At 38.5% G+C, this 20,793-nt stretch overlaps 1 protein-coding gene across 1 annotated transcript in view; it reads right to left on the bottom strand.

Annotated features, from left to right (window-relative positions):
- Nucleotides 1-4,653, bottom strand: part of LOC126188411 (DNA mismatch repair protein Mlh3-like) — a 174,503-nt gene extending 169,850 nt beyond the window's left edge. Inside the window, exon 1 of the mRNA XM_049930014.1 lies at nt 4,217-4,653. The gene's annotated coding sequence lies outside the window, so the exon portion shown is untranslated. The remainder of the gene's footprint in view (nt 1-4,216) is intronic.
- Between the last annotated feature and the right edge of the window lie 16,140 nt (nt 4,654-20,793).

Raw genomic sequence — 20,793 nt, 5'->3', positions numbered from 1 at the left:
TTAAGCAGCAGTTTTTCTTGCTGGAATAAACAATACGGTGGGAAATGATGGAAGAGGTTTCTTGTTGTCATTAAGAAAAATGTTGTATGGACTATACAACAGAAAAATCATGCTCCTCTCAATACCATTTAGGCTTGATCTTCCATTCCGGGCATGCTAGAACATAAAAATGGCATGAGTAAATGAAGAAATTTTGTAAACACTTTAAAAATGTCTCTTTTGTAAACATAATTGGTTTGTGTGAATGTAGGCTTTCCTAGTGTATACTGCTCAAGAAATCTTCTCGAGTTTCCATCCGGGTAGCTACCCAGATGGAAGCCCGGAAAGATTTCATCATAATTGGTTTGTGTAAAAGATTTCATACCACTCATGGCCTCCATCTTAATAAACTTGGGAAAAAATGTAAGTGATGAAATCATAAATCTAGCTGATAAGTTAGGCTAAGCACAAATTGGTAGGATAGAGTCAATACCACTTTTTTTTATGGAAAATTCTTTTTTAGAGATAGCAAAGAAGGCCTGGGCCTAGCTGGTTTACCCAGATTCCCACTGGAGAACCAGCTTAAAGATAAGAAATTTTTAATAAATATTTGCACTAGGCCCTTGAAGATGGTCAGGAAAATATCAAAGGTGAGAACAAAATTAGCATAAGGAATTTTGCACATAGTTCTTCACCTCGAGGCATGGTCCACTGAAGTTAGTCATTGTTTCGAGAAAATAGCAGGAACGATGACTGCCCTTATAATACAACTTTATATACACACACTCCATTCTCTACACTGATGATACCACCTTTTTCAATGTCAGTTCAGACTGACTAAAGACAGGCACCTTATCACAAGTATCAATCTGGCTTCATCGTAATGGATTCTTGCTCAGTGATAGTAAAACTCAATAAACTGTATTTAGTTTAGGAGATTTGCCAGCGGAAGACTTTTTAGGTAATGTTAGTTGCTGACAGTAAATTGTTTTGGTATCCACACATTAAGTATGTTAGTACAAGGCTGTCTAAAGTGGTGTACTTGTTCAGAAATTTAAAAAATAATGTACCTTTGGCGTATGTACGTTCAGCCTATTTTGCTTTTTTCACTGTATTATTCCTATGAGTTTTTATTTTGGGGCAATAGCACATATGTTCAGGATATTTTGGTACTTTAAAAGGAAGTTAGTAGGATTAATATAAACTCAGAAAAACTTGTCCACTGCAGACCATTTTTTATTGACATGAAAACATTAACTGTAATAAACTTGTACATTCACACTGTTCTCTTGCATACAAAGAATAACTCATCAGAATACAAACTTAGACAGGATTTGTACTCTCATAACACTAGAAATAATAGGCATATTAACATACCTTACTGTAGACTATCTACATTACTGAACAACTATGAAGTTATGGGTATGAAAATGTTGAACAAACTGCCTCCAGAAAGGGTAGAAGCTCCATTCAACTTATTTAAGCACAGACTGTGCAGTTGGTTATCCATTAATTCTTTTACTCAGTTAATGAAGTCTATGAACATGAAAATGTGACAGCATAGTGGGAATTCTTTGGAGTGTTTACCCCAATTTCTTTAACACTGATAATGCAAGATGCTTTGTTCATATTGTTTTAGCTTAAATATTGTACTTTGCCAGAAATTTAACGAGAAGGGGTGAGGGGTGATATCTGAAGACAGATTGGCAATGGTGGATATCAGTGAACTAGGAGATCCAGCTCAGCTGCTTCTAGGCCTAGGGAGGTGTACAGATTATGTCCAAATAAAAATGTGTTTAGACCTTGCACTAAAGGCAATCAAGTTTTGCATTAAACTAAACAAGTATGCAATGAACACTTTTGATATGATATCCTGTATGAAGCTTGCCAAGGCAACCAGAATGACATTGTTTTGGGATGAATGATGCAGTCTAAATAACTTCAACGAGGTTTCCAGACAATCTTGTCATTGCAGGCCTCCAGAGGGTGAACGACAACTAATTGGACAGTTTATGTGTTTTATTTATTCATCCAGCTATCATTTCACAATAAATAGGATTGTCATCATATTGCACTGAAAAATGAATAGCTCAAAATATATAAACACAGAATATATAACTATACTTTTTAAGGCTTTTTTAAGGATAGAACAAGTACTTGCCATGGCCTTGATGAAGGAAGTGCCTGGCATTTGCTTAAAATGAGTCTGGAAAATCACAGAAAACCTAAATCAGGATGGCCAGATAGAGCAAACTCCATCCTTCTGAAAATGAAGGCAGTGTCTTAACAATTGCACTGCCTTGATCGGATGGTAGTTATTGTACAATGCTCTTTGATTTACACATGATGTTTACTCAGAACATAAAACTTGGATTTGAACTTCACCACTGCACACAATAACATTGGTGACTCTTGGACCACAAACATGCTGCTAGGCCCCTTGCACTTGCTCCAGTCTGTTCAAAAAACTGACTTTAGGCCTGTTAACATGCAACTCTGCCCCATTCAAGTCCTTCTGAAAAACTGAGTGAGCATCTCCCCCAAGAGTTGTGTTGAGCTCAGGAGAACAAAACCACTATCATGCACTGTAGTTCTGATTTGTTGATTTTCTTATAAAGGCATTACATAGTGATATTATAGTGTAATGTGACAAAGTGTTACACTTATCCCTTTTCATTATGAACCACCACTCTTGATTTATCCAAGTACTAGTTGACTGTATCACATGCATTACTAATGAAGTTTTAGTTATCTTTTAAAGCAGATGTATTTTAGTAATTTTTTTCATCTCCTTGGGCAATTTATTATACAATTTTATTCCCTGATAGAAAATGCTGTTTTGAGTTGTTTGTTTTTCGTTGGTAAATATAAGTCCGAACTGGCTCTTGTTTCATGATTATGTATAGAACTATTAGTGAAATATTTAGAAATGTTTCCCTAGACAACAGACTGGTAGATGTGCTCACTTGGTGCATTAGAGGTATCCAGATTTTTAAACAGCTCTTTACAATGAAGCTAACTACTACTTCTACTACTAAAGTACTGACAGCGGTTTACTGCTGCAGAAGGGGAATAATTTAGAGTATTAACCTCCTGTCTGTGTACCTGCAATAAACTGATTTATGTAACTTCAGTTCCAATTTTTATTCAACAAACCTTTTTGCAGAAGGAAATAAGATACTGTTTAATTCTTCTTGCAACATGAATTCATGGAATTTTAATTAATGCCTCTCTGATATACTTCTCCTATACTGCCTCTGACTGGAAGTGTACCTATGAGTATCTCCACAATATTAATACACTGCCTAAGCAAACTAATGATGAAATCTACAGATCCTATTTCAATCTTCTCTATTAACTGTACCCAAGAATGTCCCAGACTAACAAATATTCTCAAGAAATGGCTAAATAATAGATCTGTGAGCTCCTTGTTAGATGAACAACATTTTTGTACAATTCTTACAAACATACTCAGTTTGGCATCTAGCTTTTCTATGAACAATTTCATGTTGTGATGAGACCTTAAACAGCTCTGGGCACATATCTGAAGTTCGTTTTTATTGTGTTTACCACTTCCATTGATTGATCTACAATGGTGTCATCAAAATAATGGGTACTTCTGATCACTTAAGCCTAATATTTCACATTTGTTTGTCATAACATCAACTACCAATTCACACACCAACAGTGATGGTATGGGATTGCAGCTTTCCTATATATTCGGTGACAAAAATTTAGTACGGAATCAAACGAATAAAACGGCCATACAGAAGTTTGATCATTGTATAGAAAAATGTAATAACAAATTTTGCAAGATAAGGTGCCAAAAATTTATTTTTAACTTGCAAATTTATCCGCAGTACTAATCCCAAAATTATTTATTTTCAGATCATATAAACAATTCATTAACCTCAAACTGGCCGACAAATAAAATGCAAATGAAGCTCATCAGTGTAACGTAATGGACAGGCATTTCTCATTTATACATAAGTATTATTCAAAATGCAATTGCAAGAAACATGTGAAACCCATGAAAATGTTAAACTCCTTTTAAACTGTGGGGCTTCTTATTTTACGATGTTTCCAACTACAGTAATATATTATTTCAGGCATAAATGACCATTTTTCGAAACTACAATAAAAAAGTCCTCTTCATAATTATAAAACTTCAATTACTACTCTGTCCACGAATCAGAAATGCGAAATTTAAAAGTTCTTTTCACAGAAAAATTTATACCTCAATCCCCTTTACTTGCGTTATCTTCTCTTACTCGACTGTGATGCGGTACAACCGAATGAATTCCAATTACACACACGCCGTTGTAAGCAACGAACGTGTTTCATGATATACAACATACATTATTAACTTGTATTTTCATTGCTCATTCGAATGCATTATAAACTCTCCATTGCACAACAGAAATAATAAAATTACTGGCAGCTACTACGTCCTCACACTCCAACGTTACACGCTAATTGTGCGTTTCAGCTACAAATGCATATTAACATCGGACACAAACTGATGTTTTCATAGTTTATATACAATACGTGCAACACAAATAACATATATACATTGACAATGAATAAATACATAGTTTTGGCTACAACATAATTTCTATTATTTATTCGGGGAGACAGTTAACAGTTTATTTCCAGGAAATTAACCCACATTTACATCCCCTTCCCTTATTTAAAACTGTCAAGTTTTTCCATGAACCATAAAGATATTACCAATACGAACCATAAAGATATTACCAAATTCAGCTACGATTGTGCCGAAATCCGCCGAGACGCAACGACCTCACTGCGGTAATATCTTTGCGCAGGCAAATCGTTGCCAGTGAACCGAATTTTGTGCAGATATGAGGTGTACGCAGACCTGTAGGTTGGAGTTGGAGGTTTGAGAAAAGTTGCTCAAATCTGTGGGCACCAACCACATCTGCGCAGACAAATCTTAGCGTATGAACAGAAGATCGCCGCGAATCTGGCTCGCGACATGTGTTTCAGGCAGCTGTTTGATCAGTCTATTTTGTAGTGTTTCTCGTCTGTGTGTGCACAGTGAATAGGAAAATGGAAGATCCACGTCATTGCTCTGGAGATTTTATTGTTGAACTTATTGAACTGTGTAGGGGTCATCAAGGGGGTTGCTAGGTGTATTGCCACTCTAGGTGAGAACTGAAAAATGACGATCCTTGTGTTTACTAGCATCGGTCTCCCCAATATCTCGCCTGCACCCTCCACCACCACCAACATCCAGTACCACAACAATTCACATACCCTACTACACTTTTAATCATTAAACTAAGATAAGCAGACTTCCTCCCCCCCTCCCCCCCCAATGAACCTAGGACCTTGCCGTTGGTGGGGAGGCTTGCGTGCCTCAGCGATACAGATAGCTGCACCGTAGTAGGTGCAACCACAACGGAGGGGTATCTGTTGAGAGGCCAGACAAACGTGTGGTTCCTGAAGAGGGGCAGCAGCCTTTTCAGTAGTTGCAATCAAACCAGCCTTGCTGTGCTGGTACTGCGAATGGCTGAAAGCAAGGGGAAACTACGGCCGAAATTTTTCCTGAGGGCCTGCGGCTTTACTGTATGATTAAATGATGATGGCGTCCCCTTGGGTAAAATATTCCAGAAGTAAAATAGTCCCCCATTCGGATCTCCGAGCGGGGACTACTCCGTTATCAGGAGAAAGAAAACTGGCGTTCTACGGATCGGAGCGTGGAATGTCAGATCCCTTAATTGGGCAGGTAGGTCAGAAAATTTAAAAAGGGAAATGGATAGGTTAAAGATAGTAATAGTGGGAATTAGTGAAGTTCGGTGGCAGGAGGAACAAGACTGCTGGTCAGGTGAACACAGGGTTATAAATACAAAATCAAATAGGGGTAATGCAGGAGTAGGTTTAATAATGAATAAAAAGATAGGAGTACGGGTAAGCTACTATAGACAGCATAGTAAACGTATTATAGTGGCCAAGATAGACACGAAGCCCATTCCTACTACAATAGTACAAGTTTATATGCCAACTAGCTCTGCAGAAGATGAAGAAATTGAAGAAATCTATGATTAAATAAAAGAAATTATTCAGATAGTGAAGGGAGACGAAAATTTAATAGTCATGGGTGACTGGAATTCGAGTGTAGGAAAAGGGAGAGAAGGAAACGTAGTAGGTGAATATGGATTGGGGCTAAGAAATGAAAGAGGAAGCCACCTGGTAGAATTTTGCATAGAGCATAACTTAATCATAGCTAACACTTGGTTTAAGAATCATGATAGATGGTTGTATACATGGAAGAACCCTAAAGATACTAAAAGGTATCAGATAGATTATATAATGGTAAGACAGAGATTTAGGAACCAGGTTTTAAATTGTAAGACATTTCCAGGGGCAGATGTGGACTCTGGCCACAATCTATTGGTTATGACCTGTAGATTAAAACTGAAGACACTGCAAAAAGGTGGGAATTTAAGGAGATGGGACCTGGATAAACTGAAAGAACCAGAGGTTGTACAGAGTTTCAGGGAGAGCATAAGGGAACAATTGACAGGAATGGGGGAAAGAAATACAGCAGAAGAAGAATGGGTAGCTTTGAGGAATGAAACAGTGAAGGCAGCAGAGGATCAAGTAGGTAAAAAGACGAGGGCTAGTAGAAATGCTTGGGTAACAGAAGAAATATTGAATTTAATTGATGAAAGGAGAAAATACAAAAATGCAGTAAATGAAGCAGGCAAAAAGGTACACAAACGTCTCAAAAATGAGATCGACAGGAAGTGCAAAATGGCTAAGCAGGGATGGCTAGAGGACAAATGTAAGGATGTAGAGGCTTATCTCACTAGAGGTAAGATAGATACTGCCTACAGGAAAATTAAAGAGACCTTTGGAGATAAGAGAACCACTTGTATGAACATCAAGAGCTCAGATGGAAACCTAGTTCTAAGCAAAGAAGGGAAAGCAGAAAGGTGGAAGGAGTATATAGAGGGTCTATACAAGGGCGATGTACTTGAGGACAATATTATGGAAATGGAAGAGGATGTAGATGAAGATGAAATGGGAGATACGATACTGCATGAAGATTTTGACAGAGCACTGAAAGATCTGAGTCGAAACAAGGCCCCGTGAGTAGACAACATTCCATTGGAACTACTGACGGCCTTGGGAGAGCCAGTCATGGCAAAACTCTACCATCTGGTGAGCAAGATGTATGAAACAGGCGAAATACCCTCAGACTTCAAGAAGAATATAATAATTCCAATTCCAAAGAAAGCAGGTGTTGACAGATGTGAAAATTACCGAACAATCAGTTTAATAAGCCACAGCTGCAAAATACTAACACGAATTCTTTACAGACGAATGGAAAAACTAGTAGAAGCTGACCTCGGGGAAGATCAGTTTGGATGCCGTAGAAATACTGAAACACGTGAGGCAATACTAACCTTACGACTTATCTTAGAAGAAAGATTAAGGAAAGGCAAACCTACGTTTCCAGCATTTGTAGACTTAGAGAAAGCTTTTGACAATGTTGACTGGAATACTCTCAAATTCTAAAGGTGGCAGCGGTAAAAGACATGGAGCGAAAGGCTATTTACAATTTGTACAGAAACCACATGGCAGTTATAAGAGTCGAGGGACATGAAAGGGAAGCAGTGGTTGGGATTGGACTAAGACAGGGTTGTAGCCTCTCCCCGATGTTATTCAATCTGTATATTGAGCAAGCAGTAAAAGAAACAAAAGAAAAGTCCGGAGTAGGTATTTAAATCCATGGAGAAGAAATAAAAACTTTGAGGTTCGCCGATGACATTGTAATTCTGTCAGAGACAGCAAAGGACTTGGAAGAGCAGTTGAACGGAATGGATGGTGTCTTGAAAGGAGGATATAAGATGAACATCAACAAAAGCAAAACGAGGATAATGGAATGTAGTCGAATTAAGTCGGGTGATGCTGAGGGAATTAGATCAGGAAATGAGACACTTAAAGTAGTAAAGGAGTTTTGCTATTTGGGGAGCAAAGTAACTGATGATGGTCGAAGTAGAGAGGATATAAAATGTAGACTGGCAATGGCAAGGAAAGCGTTTCTGAAGAAGAGAAATTTGTTAACATCGAGTATAGATTTAAGTGTCAGGAAGTCATTTCTGAAAGTATTTGTGTGGAGTGTAGCCATGTATGGAAGTGAAACATGGACGGTAAATGATTTGGACAAGAGGAGAATAGAAGCTTTCGAAATGTGGTGCTACAGAAGAATGCTGAAGATTAGATGGGGAGATCACATAACTAATGAGGAAGTATTGAATAGGATTGGGGAGAAGAGAAGTTTGTGGCACAACTTGACCAGAAGAAGGGATCGGTTGATAGGACATGTTCTGAGGCATCGATGGATCACCAATTTAGTATTGGAGGACAGCGTGGAGGGTAAAAATCGTAGGGGGAGACCAAGAGATGAATACACTAAGCAGATTCAGAAGGATGTAGGTTGCAGTAGGTACTGGGAGATGGAGAAGCTTGCACAGGATAGAGTAGCATGCAGAGCTGCATCAAACCAGTCTCAGGACTGAAGACCACAACAACAACAACAAGGAGACTTCCACATTTCCTGGTGATGATACTCAATTGAACTGGTGCAGGACAAATGAACCGCAGTGACAAAACAAAAAGAGGGAGTGAGAGGGGTATGATATCAAGTAGCAACACGATTGCAAGCCAGTGGACGAGCCCTGCTCCAGTGCTCGACATAGACGAATCAATGTCATGTATGTTTGCGTTTTGCCGGCCTTTGTGGCCGAGCGGTTCTAGGCGATTCAGTCTGGAACCACGCTACCGCTAGGGTTGCAGGTTCGAATCCTGCCTTGGGCAGGGGTGTTTGTGATGTCCTTAGGTTAGTTAGGTTTAAGTAGTTCTAAGTTCTAGGGGACTGATGACCTCAGACGTTATGTCCCATAGTGGTCATAGCCATTTGAACCAGCCATTTTGTTTGCGTTTTGTGCTCAGTAACAGCTACCTTAGTTCTGTTTTTGAGGCATTTAGAGGCAATCTGTTTACTTTCGTCAAAGAAAGTAAAGACTTATTAAGTAACTGCCCATACATTTTTGAAAGCAAATCGGTTTTTTAGTTTTCCTCTTTACCATATTTTCTCCCTCTTTGCTCAATTTTTTCGCTGTTCGATTTTAAATTAATTTTTTCTGCCCTTCATATCCTAAAACTTTGCCAATCTAGGCGGTTGCCTAGTCTTGGCTAAAGGCAGAAACAGCGCTGGGGTTCATAATCGTTTGTGGGAAATTAAGAGCCAGGAGTACAGTGATCGAAATGAGACGGCAGCTACTTATTATTCCTTAACAGAGAGATTACGAGCAGTTGACTCTACGGGAAACGATAAATAAATAAATTCGTTAGGCACTGTTTACATGAAATATCTAAGCAAAGCAACAAAATCAATGCGATCTGGCGCCAGGGACGACAATATAGATAAGCCGAGTTTGTGATATTTGGACATCCTCTACTTTCTGATTTATTCCAGTAAAGTTCTAGGTTTGTCTTGTAGATAACAGTCACTCTTAGTTGGTTTTTTCAGAACTATTTCCTTACCTCTAAGACAAAAGGCATTCAAGTACCAGAAACAACAGAGGGAAATGACTGCAGCTTCATGTTTTCATAGATTTCTCTTTTAGATGCTAATATAGAAATCATTTTGCCAAACTGAAGTGGCACTATCATGTAGGTTACTGAACCAGAATTCTCAGTTCAGCTTGGTTTGCACTTAGAAAATTCTTTCTTTATGTTGACCTGCAAAAGGGATTGTTAGCATACTTTCACTCAGTAGTCTATAGTGCCATAATCTTACACGACAGTACACCAAAAAAATTTAGCGCCATTTATTCCAAAGAAAAGTGCAGTCAGTATATTGTGTTAGGCGATAATGAAAGATCTTGCAGCAGTTCCTTCAGGGACTGGAGATTTTTACACTTGCTTTACTTCCTAAAATAATATGCAGTGAGCTTAAGTGAATTAGAAGTGAGCTGGAGAATTCACTGCAACAATACTATGAGTAAGATTTTTGTGATAGACTATGAATCCCTGTCTAGTATTCAGAATGGAGTTTTATATTCTGGTCAAAAGCTCATAACAGGATGTTAGTAGACTTCAGTTAGGGAACTGAAAATCCCAACTGATAAACAAAGGAAACTATACTGTAGCTCATTGGGTTATAATTTCTAGGAATAGATAAGTTTCAAATACGTCTAGAAAAGTAAAACTACTATCTGTAACTTGACAGGATTGATGTATTAGAGAACTGAGTTACTTTATTTGCCTTCATGAAATCCTTCCTCAGGATAGCATATATAACTTCACATGTGTTGGGTGTCATTTAACTTAGTGATTGCTTCGATACTACAGTAGAGAATTCCAGTTCCTTTTAGCATTTTCCTATTGACAGAAATCTTAACGTCAGCTTTGGCTACTCTTGTGCAGTAATTGTTCTCCTCTTATGAGTATTTTTCAGTATTATACAAGGGGTTATGAGCATCAACATATAATCGTTTGTTTCTAAATGCATTCACAAATAATTGAGCCAACTGTCTAGTTCGCCCTGAAACATGAGAAGTAAATTTATTTGTAACTGCCTTCGCTTAAGTTGCAATTGTTTAGACCATTTTGATTGGTCTTTATGTTTTTGCCTTTTTTCCAACACAGGTTGCTAACACAAACCATAACAAAATTTCCCCACTAGATGTGGATGTAGGAGTTTCTGAATATATGAAATAAACTTAGAGGTTGCAACAGCCTATTCACTTGCTCCTGAAATTTCTTTTCTGGACTGACAGATGGTGGGGGAGAAGTAGTGAATAGACTGGAAATATGTCGTGTGACCACATCACATTTGCAGCAATTTAGTGCATGCACAGACACATGTGCACATATATGCATAGATGGATCATTGTGTGTGGATAGGCCTGTTGACTGTGGCAGAACACATATGGAGGTTAGAATCCATGGAGTTTTTCTAAGAGCGGCCACACACTTAATTGCATGCTAGACAAGCAGGCATACAAATTCCCCAAGCTTCCACATGGCTCAAACATGCTGTGCAAGTATCAGTTTGATTACCAGAAAAAGTCGAGCTCAGGAGATGATGCGCTGTCTTTGGCAGCCGTTTTCCTTATATTACGAAAAAACGAAAGAGGAAACGTGATACGTGGGTAAAGATGGTTAAAGAAACCACAATATTAACTATTCGCGATAGACACGCTATAGAACCTATCTCACAGTACCACTGTTTTTATTCTCTTTTTCTCTATGTAAGATCGTTTTCCTTGACTTGTCCTACAGCATGGTACAACCTTTATACAGGACATAATTTAACAGGACCAAATAAAAATTAAATTAAAAGGATCACTGATGAATGCTTGCACAAGCATCCCCATTCTCGGCACATAGGATCAAAAATGCAAAAAACCTTGCAGAAACATATATAATCTAAATTTTATGAAGTGTCAGAATGCTTGTACAATCCTCATGTTTGTGAAGATTTATCTTTATCCTACAGACATTCAATTACGCTTGAGCAAGCACTCTTGCTCATGAGTGCTTGTCAAGCATGAAGTTATGAGTGAGACTGTCTTAAGTTACACGTTAGTGCCTGCTTGACAAGAACTCTTTTGCAAGCATATGCGAGCAAGTGTAGTATAAATCTGTGCAAGTATCAGTACTGTATAAGCAGCTTAACATTTCATCGAATTTCAATTATAGATGCTTGTGCAAGCGTATCCATGCTTGAGCCAGTGCACCAAGGGTATGGACGCTTGTACAAGCGTTCTTCAGTTCTAAGTTAGTCTGCGTAGCATTAGTGTCTTGTCAAGTTAATGTTTCGTTTTGTAACCACTATGTCTGAAATCAGAAACATTAATTGCGAATTGTTACAAAAATTTATTTGGCTCTATGAAAGACATTAGTATTTATGGAATGTAAAAAGTAAAGAGGATCGTCGTAAAACAATGAGGGACACTGCAATTGAGGTTGTAGTTTTTACTCTAGAATCATACAAAGTTAATGTTTACTAACAACAGAGTTATATATGACATTTAATTTATTCTGTAATCAACCTAGGACAAATACGTGTCTAAGTGCACAGGAGGCATAAAGTACACTGAATCGTAATTCTTCAGTTATTTCACATGAGGCTTCTGTCACTGACAGAGTTTCTTTACACAGTACAAGTATTAATGTAATGTAATGTGTAAATTCACAATTGTGTATCTGGTACAATAGTCTTCAAACCACCTTCAAGCTATTTCTCTACCATTCCACTCTCGAACAACATGCAGGCAAAAAATGAATCTTTCTGTGCAAACTCTCATTTCTCTTATTTTATTATTATGGTCATTCCTTCCTACATATGTGGGCATCAGCAAAATATTTTCACACTCTGAGTTGGTGACCGAATTTTCATGACAATATCCTACGGCAACACAAAATGCCTTTGTTTTAATAATTGCAACCTATGACTCTCTCTCCCATATTTCGCGATAATACTAACCGAGCTGCCCATCTTTGGACTTTTGGGATGTCCCCCATCAATCTTATCTGATACACATCCCACACTCCACGGTGATACTCTAGAAGAGGGCGAACAAGTTAGTAGATCTGTTGCATTTTCTGTGTTCTGCCAGTGAGTTGCAGTTTTTGTTTTTCTTATCCCATAACTTTATTTACATGTCAACAGATGCTCTTGCTGTCATCTCTGCTATAATGTTCATGAGGGGAATGGCTTCCACCCAGAACGTCATTTGGTTGATGACGGAAAGTATATATTGATAGCCTTCAGACTCAGGAAGAAAACCTACCATGTTGGTGTGGATATTTGAAATCACCCTGTCAGGATCTCAAAACGACCGAATGACAAGTCATGCAGCCCTATGTCCAGGATTGGTAGTCCTTTTTTATGTTAGGCCATACAATCCAGTCTATAACAAGTTGTATCAACGCATGTATGCCAGAGTGTTACAGATTGTGTAGTTGGTCGAATATGATATTCCTCATTGATGGGGACATGAGATGTCGAATTTGATTGTGTGAAATATCACACAAAACTTGCTTAGTGGATACAGGGATGGGACGACATACTATATGTAAGTTGGTTGTAGTATCTTGAAGAATGGCCAGAATTTGTCGGTCTTGTAGCTGCACCTCTGCTAATGTATCGTAGTCTACGTGTGTGGAGAGGGCGTTTATTCTTCATGGATAGTCTGTGATGACGCTGTCTGTTTTGTGTAGATGTCTGATATCTGTTGTGAATTGTGCTATATAATCTAAGTAATAGAACGAATAAGGGTGGAAATCTTTTGAATTATTGCGAATCAAGTCCACTGAAGCTCAATGGTCTATGTAGATGGTGAGTGGTCTGCCCTCCACGTCATCTTTAAACTGGCGGACTGCCTCCTATGCTGTCAATAGATCATGATCATATCGCTCATATCCGACGTAATCGTGAACTGGGCGTTAGATAATCGGTATGCTTAAGTAAAGGCATGTGCGAGACAGTCTCTAATTTTGTCAAAGGTATGTTGAATATGTGGAGTCCATTCGACCATGCACTTACAGGTCATCTTCTTGCGAGCCAGAACTTCTGTGGGGGCTGTCTGTATGGTGGTAACATTAGGAAGGTGTCGATAATAGAAGTTAATCATACCTGGAAAATGGCATAGTTCTTGGAAATACAGTGTTGAAGTTGTTGCTTAACCCTTGCATGATGTCTGGGCTCTTTCCAGACCCCAAAGCTCATTTAACTACAAATAAATAGTTTCAATATGGGTGTAGACAAGACATCCTCCAGATATACTATTCACGGACTTGTTTTTATAACTGAGTAAAATATTTATGATTATATCACAGTCTGTAGTACAACAATTTGAAATTTTTGCAGTGGGGTTAGAAAATACCCCAGATATACAATATGTGATTTTCAGTGCTATACATAAGTTGCAAGGGCAACAGTCTGGATGATTGACTGATATGGCCTTGTAACAATAACCAAATCGGCCATGCTGTGCTGGTACTGCGAAAGGCTGAAAGGAAGAGGAAACTACGACCGTAATTTTTCCTGAGGACATACAGCTTTGCTGTATGATTATATGATGATGGCGTCCTCTTGGGTAAAATATTCCGGAGGTAAAATAGTCCCCCATTCGGATTTCCGGGTAGGGACTACTCAAGAGGATGTCGTTATCAGGAGAAAGAAAACTGGCGCTCTACGGATCGGAGCGTGGAATGTCAGATCCCTTAATTGGGCAGGTAGGTTAGAAAATCTAAAAAGGGAAATGGATAGGTTAAAGTTAGATATAGTGGGAATTAGTGAATTTTGGTGGCAGGAGGAACAAGACGTTTGGTCAAGTGACTACAGGGTTATAAACACAAAGTCCAATAGGGGTAATGCAGGAGTAGCTTTAATAATGAATAGGAAAATAGGAATGCGGGTAAGCTACTACAAACAGCATAGTGAACACATTATTGTGGCCAAGATAGATACGAAGCCCACACCTACTACAGTAGTACAAGTTTATATGCCAACTAGCTCTGCAGATGACGAAGAAATTGAAGAAATGTATGATGAAATAAAAGAAATTATTCAGATAGTGAAGGGAGACGAAAATTTAATAGTCATGGGTGACTGGAATTCGAGTGTAGGAAAAGGGAGAGAAGGAAACGTAGTAGGTGAATATGGATTGGGGCTAAGAAATGAAAGAGGAAGCCGCCTGGTAGAATTTTGCACAGAGCACAACTTAATCATAGCTAACACTTGGATCAAGAATCATAAAAGAAGGTTGTATACATGGAAGAAGCCTGGGGATACTGACAGGTTTCAGACAGATTACATAATGGTAAGACAGAGATTTAGGAACCAGGTTTTAAATTGTAAGACATTTCCAGGGGCAGATGTGGACTCTGACCACAATCTATTGGTTATGACCTGTAAATTAAAACTGAAGAAACTGCAAAAAGGTGGGAATTTAAGGAGATGGGACCTGGATAAACTGAAAGAACCAGAGGTTGTACAGACATTCAGGGAGGGCATAAGGGAACAATTGACAGGAATGGGGGAAAGAAATACAGTAGAAGAAGAATGGGTAGCTTTGAGGGATGAAGTAGTGAAGGCAGCAGAGGATCAAGTAGGTAAAAAGACGAGGGCTAGTAGAAATGCTTGGGTAACAGAAGAAATATTGAATTTAATTGATGAAAGGAGAAAATATAAAAATGCAGTAAATGAAGCAGGCAAAAAGGAATACAAACGTCTCAAAAATGAGATCGACAGGAAGTGCAAAATTGCTAAGCAGGGATGGCTAGAGGACAGATGTAAGAATGTAGAGGCTTATCTCACTAAGGGTAAGATAGATACTGCCTACAGGAAAATTAAAGAGACCTTTGCAGATAAGAGAACCACTTGTATGAACATCAAGAGCTCAGATGGAAACCCAGTTCTAAGCAAAGAAGGGAAAGCAGAAAGGTGGAAGGAGTATATAGAGGGTCTATACAAGGGCGATGTACTTGAGGACAATATTATGGAAATGGAAGAGGATGTAGATGAAGATGAAATGGGAGATACGATACTGCGTGAAGAGTTTGACAGAGCACTGAAAGACCTGAGTCGAAACAAGGCCCCCGGAGTAGACAACATTCCATTGGAACTACTGACGGCCTTGGGAGAGCCAGTCCTGACAAAACTCTACCATCTGGTGAGCAAAATGTATGAAACAGGCGAAATACCCTCAGACTTCAAGAAGAATATAATAATTCCAATCCCAAAGAAAGCAGGTGTTGACAGATGTGAAAATTACCGACCTATCAGTTTAATAAGTCACAGATGCAAAATACTAATGCGAATTCTTTACAGACAAACAGAAAAACTGGTAGAAGCCGACCTTGGGGAAGATCAGTTTGGATTCTGTAGAAATGTTGGAACACGCGAGGCAATACTGATCCTACGACTTATCTTAGAAGAAAGATTAAGGAAAGGCAAACCTATGTTTCTAGCATTTGTAGACTTAGAGAAAGCTTTTGACAATGTTGACTGGAATACTCTTTTTTCAAATTCTGAAGGTGGCAGGGGTAAAATACATGGAGCGAAAGGCTATTTACAATTTGTACAGAAAGCAGATGGCAGTTATAAGAGTCGAGGGGCATGAAAGGGAAGCAGTGGTTGGGAAGGGAGTGAGACAGGGTTGCAGCCTCTCCCCGATGCTATTCAATCTGTATATTGAGCAAGCAGTAAAGGAAACAAAAGAAAAGTTCGGAGTAGGTATTAAAATCCATGGAGAAGAAATAAAAACTTTGAGGTTCACCGATGACATTGTAATTCTGTCAGATACAGCAAAGGACTTGGAAGCGCAGTTGAACGGAATGGATGGTGTCTTGAAAGGAGGATATAAGATGAACATCAACAAAAGCAAAACGAGGATAATGGAATGTAGTCGAATTAAGTCGAGTGATGCTGAGGGAATTAGATCAGGAAATGAGACACTTAAAGTAGTAAAGGAGTTTTGCTATTTGGGGAGCAAAATAACTGATGATGGTCGAAGTAGAGAGGATATAAAATGTAGACTGGCAATGGCAAGGAAAGCGTTTCTGAAGAAGAGAAATTTGTTAACATCGAGTATAGATTTAAGTGTCAGGAAGTCATTTCTGAAAGTATTTGTATGGAGTGTAGCCATGTATGGAAGTGAAACCTGGACGGAAAATAGTTTGGACAAGAAGAGAATAGAAGCTTTCGAAATGTGGTGCTACAGAAGAATGCTGAAGATTAGATGGGTAGATCACATAACTAATGAGGAAGTATTGAATAGGATTGGGGAGAAGTTTGTGGCACAACTTGACCAGAAGAAGGGATCGGTTGATAGGACATGTTCTGAGGCATCAAGGGATCACCAATTTAGTATTGGAGGGCAGCGTGGAGGGTAAAAATCGTAGGGGGAGACCAAGAGATGAATACACTAAGCAGATTCAGAAGGATGTAGGTTGCATTAGGTACTGGGAGATGAAGAATCTTGCACAGGATAGAGTAGCATGGAGAGCTGCACCAAACCAGTCTCAGGACTGAAGACCACAACAACAACAACATGAGTTTTGTTACGAAAATAAATCTTGCCAACTATGCGCCTTATAAACCGACATTCAATTGAACATTGTTGTAAACAATGAATAAAAAATACATTCATGTGCATTGTTACAGCAAATTCATATTTTTAAATTGAGTTTTGTGGAAGGAAGACATGGTGTTATAGTTAATTCATCATGGATGGTAATATATGTTTTGCAAGGGCCTACAGTCTCGAGCAGGCTTTGGCAGATTTACAGAAGGGTGATAGTGATAATGAATCAATTTTTAGTAACGAGGAGAACAGTGATGCTGATGGAGAGATGATAGTGGAAGATATACAGCTCTAAGGTGAAGTGGATATGAGTGACTGTGAAGAAGACGATAACGGTATTCAGGTAATGAGTGCATGTACTTTTGTGTCTAGAAGTGGACAGATAACATATATCATAGTACCAGCTGATGTACATAAGCAGGTTTCAAGGAATGTAATACATGAAACTGATCATATTCCATTTCACCTTAGGCCGCAATTACAGCCAAGGGCAGATTGTTTCAGACTTTTTATCATTAATCACATGCAGAGTATAATAGTAATACATACCAAAAATCATGCAAAAGATACTAAAGTTCTGAACCCAACTGTTGAACACTGGGTTGAACTTTATTCTACAGAGCTGCAGGCAATCTTTGGTTTACTAATAACAGCTGGCTTGCATAAGGCATGTGGGAAACCTTTGAGTGAATGTTGGTCACAAGAGTGTGTTTTACTTATTTTTCGAGCCACAATGAGCTTTTTAAGATTTTGTGGTATTTCAATGTACCTCCAGTTTGATAATAAACTTACAAGGGTAAAAATAAAACCTGCTTCTGGATCAAAACCTGAATTTACAATGGCTGTGTTCGTTGATGCATGCTTTTGGTCTCATACCCCTGGACCTTATATTACAGTTGATGAGAATCTGTGTACTTTCAGGGAGTGGTGTCCATTCAAGGCGTACATTCCTTCGAGATCTGGAAAGTATGGGATAAAAGTGTGGGCTGCTGTACATTGTGAGACCCATTACGTCATAAATGCGCAAGTGTATGTGGGGAAATCTGCTGAAGGATGGGAAATAAATCAAGGGAAAGGAGTGATACGTAATTTAGTTAATCACCTGAAGAGAAGTAGTAGAAAAATTACCACTGATAACTTTTTTTCAAGTTTTGATTTTGGACAAGAATTTCTTGCTAATAAATTGACACTTGTGGGAACTCTTTGGGCCAACCGAAAAGAGATATCAAAAGAAATCTTGTCATCAAAACAGAGGCTTCCATTATCAACCACTTTTGGATATGCACAGAATACTGTTTTAACTTCGTATGTTTCTAGACAAAGTAAATCAGTCATTTTCTTATTCAGTCTACACCAAACATTTAATGTAAGTGAGCATGAGCACAAAAAACCTCAAATAGTAATGTTCTACGACTCAACAAAGTCAGGAGTTAATATAATTGATAAGATTATTCACTGAAACGTGGAATGAGAAGGTGGCCACTTGCTGTATTTTTTATATACTACATTAAGCTTGTCTGAATGCTTATGTTCTGTATTGTAAATGTTTACATAATATCAGAAGTAAAAATGCAAGAAGAGAATTCCTCTCGGAACTAGGAAAAGAACTAGTAAAACCTCATGAACGATGAATCCTGTCACCCTAGTGCAGAACACAACCTATACGTTCAGTAATAGTATCTTCAGGCTTCAAGGATCTTCTAAAGGAAAAACAACATGACAAGGAGGAAGCCGATGTTCCAAATCTGAAAAGAAAATGATGTGATTCTTGCCTAAGGTCGGAGGACAAGAATGTGAACCAACAATTTGATGGGTGTCACAAATTTACTGGTAAGGAACATGCTAGGATAAGTGTGTTGTGTAATGATTGTTTGTCATATGACACAGAGAGCGAGTAGGAGTGTATTTCTAATAAAATTCCATGTAAGTGATATTACACATAATATTAATAAATTACAGTATCGTTACTCAGTGTGTGGGTTATGAATATTTTGTGTTAAAATAATTTTTGGAACTAAAAAAACTATGTTGTTTTTGTGGTCTTCAGTCCTGAGACTGGTTTGATGCAGCTCTCCATGCTGCTCTATCCTGTGCAAGCTTCTTCATCTCCCAGTACCTACTGCAACCTACATCCTTCTGAATCTGCTTAGTGTATTCATCTCCTGGTCTCCCCCTACGATTTTTACCCTCCACGCTGCCCTCCAATACTAAATTGGTGATCCCTTGATGTCTCAGAAGATGTCCTACCAACCGATCCCTTCTTCTGGTCAAGTTGTGCCACAAACTTCTCTTCTCCCCAATCCTATTCAATACTTCCTCATTAGTTATGTGATCTACCCATCTAATCTTCAGCATTAGCAAATTATATTTTCATATTTCAAACAAATGTAGTAAATAATTACAAGTTATATGTAACTTAATTAAATTAAGAAACTATGGAGTTGTAATATCAACATCATGCATATGTTTCTCAAACAATTACAATTACGTTTGTGGACATATTTCACATTTTATCGCCATAAAGTTGCTTGAATCTCATTGGGTCAGAAAAGACCCCAGGCATACAATATGTTTTCCAGAGCTGATACCAAGCAAGGGTTAATGAGCCTGGTTCGTAGTTTTGCAGGGTGGATACCAGAAGCATTCACCAGCTGGCTGAGTGAGACTGCTTCAGGCTAATGAAGCTGACAGTTGTCATCATTAATGATGGTGCCATTGTCAGTAAGCACATTGAGGACTTGTTTGTGATGCAGCTCATACTCTTCCTATGAAGGGGAGAAATTGGGAATGTCATCCAAATATGGACAGCAAAAAAGGATCTTAAACAACATATTGTCAATAATTCATTGCCAGGTCCAAGCAGCGTTTTTGAAGCCATAAGACAAGTACAGAAGTTTATACAAGCTAAAGGGCGTGATGATGGCTGCCTTTTGAACTCTCACTCATCGGCTATTTGGAAGTATGCCTGTTTAGCAACCAAAGATGCTGAAAACCGCAATGCCCATGAGGTAGTGGGTGAAGTGTTGGGGATCAGGTAACTATCAATGATTGTGTGGGCTTTCAATACCTTGTAATCGAGTGGCAGATCATGGGCCTAAATTCTGGGGAGAACAGGAAACCTTTTGGAAAATCCCCATTCCTTCCCTTTTAATGTACACATATCTAGTGCTCCTCACGACCACTCACTACGACGACCACCACCACTACTACTACTACAACTACTACTACTACTGCTGCTGCTACTAAGATGACGATGATGACGAGGACTACTACTACTCCTGCTGTTGCTGCTAATGATGATGATAATAATAATAATAATAATAATAATGACACTTTTATTTATCCATGAACAACTAGATTGGGTGTTTGAGTGTTGTTACTAGTAAAACAAAGTTAACTCGAGATACTTCTTCCTCCTGAATCACTCGATGACATCATCATATCAAGTGTCCTGGCTTCCAACTATTCGCAGTACTGGTATTTCAGTAGACGTACAAGCAAGAGCTGATAAGCGATCATCGTACATAATCTCCCTCAAATACGTTTTTAGATGTTTAAGACAAGAAAAACTCATTTCAACTGAAGCATTTTTTGGAGGAATAGTGGTAGTTACACAAAATAGTTTTAAAGGTTCTGGAAGAATTTGGTCCATTTCATTCTCAGCCATGCTTTTGATAATGTC

Source organism: Schistocerca cancellata, chromosome 5 (genome assembly GCF_023864275.1).
Source record: "Schistocerca cancellata isolate TAMUIC-IGC-003103 chromosome 5, iqSchCanc2.1, whole genome shotgun sequence".
Lineage (NCBI taxonomy): Eukaryota > Metazoa > Arthropoda > Insecta > Orthoptera > Acrididae > Schistocerca > Schistocerca cancellata.
Note: the sequence above shows the minus strand (reverse complement) of the source record. Positions and strands in the feature narration are given on the sequence as shown.